Source organism: Corapipo altera, unplaced genomic scaffold, assembly GCF_003945725.1.
Source record: "Corapipo altera isolate COAL_440 unplaced genomic scaffold, ASM394572v1 61472, whole genome shotgun sequence".
Classification (NCBI taxonomy): Eukaryota; Metazoa; Chordata; class Aves; order Passeriformes; family Pipridae; genus Corapipo; species Corapipo altera.
In genome coordinates this window covers 5,719-10,150 of record NW_020885719.1, presented here as the reverse complement: position 1 = coordinate 10,150, position 4,432 = coordinate 5,719, and the positions used below count along the sequence as shown (strand labels likewise).

Genomic DNA, 4,432 nt, shown 5'->3' with positions numbered 1-4,432 from the left:
CCTCATTCCCACACCTCATTCCTGGAGTCTTTCCTAAAGAGGAATCCCTCGTTAACCTCCCGGAGAAGCCTCCAGTGCCCTTCTTGGCCCGATTTTTAGGAGGATCCTAAAAGAGGGAAGGGGCAGGGAAAGGCCTTGGATCATTCTGTGGGAAGAGATTCCGTGCCCACATCCCTTTCTCTTCCCACGCCCTATTCCTCATTCCCACACCCTATCCCTCATTCCCACACCTCATTCCTGGAATCAGGTGAGTCTTTCCTAAACAGAAATCACTCCTTAATCTCCTGAAGGATTCTCCAATGCCCTTCTTGACCTGATTTTTAGGAGGATCCTAAAAGAGGGAAGGGGCAGGGAAAGGCCTTGGATCATTCTGTGGGAAGAGATTCCATGCCCATATCCCTTTCTCTTCCCACACCCTATCCCTCATTCCCACACCTCGTTCCTGGAATCAGGTGAGTCTTTCCCAAAGAAAAATCGCTCCTTAACCTCCCAGAGAAGCCTCCAAGGCCCTTCTTGCCCTGAGTTTTAGGAGGATCCTTCTCCGGCTCCCGACAGATGCTCCATCCATGTCTCCGGATTTCTGAGTTATCCCATCTTTTCCAGTCTGAGTTTTCCTTGATTTCTTGCCAAGGCCCAAATTTCAAATTCCATCCCTGTTTAACGTTGAGCTGCCCTGGTGGAGAGAGCAGGGAAGGAAGGAATCATTCCCTATAAAGTTCTTAAGGATCTCGTTTTCCCGGGAATGAGCCGCTTGACTCTCGCCTCCCTCAATCCCAAAGAATTTCCTGCTCGTGGATGGGAGACTTTGACCCATAATTACTAAAAAAAAAACCCTCAAACCAAGACAAACAAAAAAGCCCCAAACCAAAACAACAAAAAAATCCTCCCCCCCAAAAAAACCAAAACCAAAACAAAACAAAAAAAAAAAAGAAAAAAAGGAAAAAAAAGAAGCCCAAAAAATCACAAAAAACCCAAAAAACCAAAAACAAACAAAAAAAAGCCAAAAAAACCCCCCAAAAAAACCCAAAAAATTCAAAAAAACCCACAAAACCACAAAAACAAAAAAAAAAAATAAAAAAAACCCAAAACAAAACAACAAAAAAATGCATCTTCAGGGCGGGGTGATGCTTCCTGGAAATTTTCTGGAGACAAACCGAATTCCTGGAGATTTTCCTGTTTGGTTTTTCCAAACTTTTCCCATCCTGTCCCGCTTCCCTACAACCCTGACCTTCTCCCAGGTCATTCCCAGTCCCGTTCCAGCAACAAATTGACCACGAGCTCCGAATTTTCCAGGAGCTTTTGGCGTTGGAAAGTGCAACAAAAATGCAAAATTCCTCCCGAGTTATCCCCGGGGTTGGATCCTTCACCATGGAATGTTTATCCTGGTTTTTTTTCCCATGTAGGGATGGAAAGGCGATCCCGGGACCACCGGTGACGCCGGGCAGAAAGGGGCAAAGGTAGGAGGAGATGGGGGGGACATCCCATGGAATTTCCATCCTTGGAGAGATTCCAAAGCTTTCCGGGCTTGGTTCCCATCGAACATCTCAGAATTCCTTGATTTAACACCAACCCCCTGGGATCTTCCTTTATCCTCAGGGATTCCCAGGACTTCCAGGCCTCGCCGGCGCTCCCGGAGCCAAAGGGACCAAGGTGGGATAATCCCTAATTCCCGTTTCCCAGCAGGAAGAACCCACCCAGTTCCGGTGGGACAAATCCCTCTGGGAAGCCCACGAGGAACAGGGAGACAGGGATGTAGAAATTTTAAGGATTCCGGGGAAACTTCTGGATAATCTGGGGCAAAAACTAACCCAGGCCTGGCCTAAATCCCCTCCTGATCCGTGGCTTAGCAACGGCCTGGGCTCAGTCCTAGTTCCTTATTAGTCCTTGCTCTGTAAACAAAGAGATAATGACCCTTAATGAGCTTTTTATGGAAGGTTTTAAAATCTTGGATGAGAAGTCAGGGAGCTGTTGGGGACTGAGCCCGTGGGATGTGGCTTTATTGGCGTTATAATTATAATTATTACTGTTGTTGCTATTAATGTTTTCCTTTGGCTTCGCTCTCCGCTTTTCCTTGTCCTTCTCTCCAGGATGATCCCCGATAATTTCTAATTCCCGACTCTCCCAGTATGTTTAAAAAGAGTCTTTTAGTTTGGAACCTCGGGAAAAATGAGGAAAAATCCCAATTCATCTGCACCCTTGGGATTTATCCTGAACAAGGGAACACTCCCAGGAAACGCAGCAGAAGGAAAAACCCAACCCCCAACCTCCAGCAAGGATGGAAAACAGGGATCTGTGGGAAGGAGGAGGACAGGAGAGACATTGGGAATGATATTTTCCCAAAAAAAATCAGTCAAAGCAACGACAACTCCTTGGAGATCCCAAATCCCGCTGGAGGCAGGAAGGGCATTAAAATTAAAAGGGCATTAAAATTAATATATTAATATTTTATTCATATTTTTAACGGCAGAACTGAAGGCAGGAAGGGCGTTAAAATTAAATGGGCATTAAAATTAATATATTAATATTTTATTCATCTTTTTAATTAATATTTCCCACTCTTTTTTTTCCCCATTAATATTATTTTATTGGTATTTCCCTTGGAATTTTCCCCACCTACTTTCCCGCAGCTGAGCCCGGAGATGGGAGACGACCTAAAACCCGTGGTGATTTAAAATGAGCCGAGTTAAATTAGTCTTAATTAATTCCAGGAGTCTAATTAGTGAAATTAGACCTTAGTTAAATTTAGATCTAAAATTTACGGCCTTAATTAAGGCTTTACCTGCACTTTGATTTTCCCCCTTTAATTATCCTTTTCCTTGCTTTTTCCAGAGACGGTTTTCCCAGTTTTTTGGGGTTTCTATTTGTCCTCACGACCCATCCGCTTCTTTTCCACCCACAGGGAGAAAGGGGAAGTCCTGGAAAACCGGGAATGCCGGGATCGGACGGACGGCACGGAGCAAAGGCGAGTGTCTGGAATTATGGGATCAAAGGGTGGATTTGGGTGGGAAGGGACCTTAAAACTCCCCCAGTTCCAAAAATAAGAGGTTTTCCCAAAAACTTTGCTGTAAATCCACCTCTGCCAAGTGTTTATTCCTTTCAAATTGGGATTATTGGGAATCTGTTCCCATAAATCGATGTGGATCTGGGTGGAGATGTTTGGACACTGGGATGGGGGATTTTCCTCATCTCCACGAGTCAGGTTTCCCATTCCCATCCCCCAGGCTGACCCCAGAAAACTGGGATTCAACCAGGGAATGCTTCTCAACCAGCTTCATCCACCCCCCAGCCCTGCTGGAATTGTCAAGGAATGGGAATTTTTCATGGAATTTTTCCCTCTCCTCAGTGAATAACTCCATGACCCGAAGACAAGGAAATTCCTTGTTCATCCAGGAAATTCCAGCCTTGCCAGGGCCACATCAGCCATGATTTTTTTCTCTTGGCTCCTTCCAGGGGGAACGGGGAGCGGCGGGAAACGCCGGAGCCTCAGGAATTCCGGGGGAGAAAGGAGAAAAGGTTGGTACTTCCTGGCCTTTTTCAGGGAAGAACAAATCCCACATCCATCGGGTTGGGTTACCAAAATTCCCTACTTTTTCCATCCCATTTCTAGAGGGCAGAGGGCAACTGTCTGGAACAGCAAAGGCTGGGAATTCAACTGGAAAAAGCAGGAGAGGGAAATCTCCTTAAATCCGCCCTCTCCCGGTGCACAAAACTCCAGGGGGGTCCTGGTTTTTTTAGGAAAAACCACCTCAAGGCCCCAATTTTGGGGTTTGCAGAGTTTATCCCACCACCATTCCCAGGGTTAAGGGGTTCCCGGGATGCTCCGGGGTGGAAAAAAACGTGGAAGTGGAAAAAGTCTCCAAGCTCCCCTGAGGGAATTCCCACATGGATCCCTCGCCATCGATCTCCCTTCTCCACGTCGCTTCGTTTTCCGTTGAAAAGATTGGAATTGAAAGTTTAAAATTGTTTAATTTAAAAATTCTTTAATTTAAAATTCCTTAAATTTGAAAGAATGTGACCAAAAAAAAAAAAAAAATTGGGCTTTTCCACTGAGGGAATTTTGGGATTGGCAGAGTTTATCCCGCCACCATTCCCAGGGTTAAGGGGTTCCTGAGATGCTCCGGGGTGGAAAAAAATGTGGAAGTGGCAAAGGTCTCCGAGCTTCCCTGAGGAAATTCCCACCTGGATCCCTCCCTGTCAATCTCCCTTCTCTGGATTTGAAATTTGAAATTCTTTAATTTAAAATTCTTTAAATTGGAAAGAACATGACAAAAAAAAAAAAATTGGGCTTTTCCATGGAAAGGGGAGGGGAAAAAAAATGGGATTTCAGTTAAAACAGCAACTCCTTTGAAAAAAAAAAAAAAAAGGAGAAAGGAAAACATCCAACGATCCCAGCAGGTCCCATCCAGTGTTTTTTTGGCATTTTCCAGCCCCT

General features: G+C 45.1%; 1 long non-coding RNA gene across 1 annotated transcript; it reads left to right on the top strand.

Annotated features, from left to right (window-relative positions):
* The first annotated feature begins 1,401 nt into the window (after window positions 1-1,401).
* On the top strand, window positions 1,402-3,009 carry LOC113940751. Its single transcript, XR_003525531.1, has 3 exons — window positions 1,402-1,457; window positions 1,597-1,650; window positions 2,900-3,009. It is a non-coding gene; the product is annotated as an uncharacterized LOC113940751 (long non-coding RNA).
* The last annotated feature ends 1,423 nt before the right edge of the window (window positions 3,010-4,432 follow it).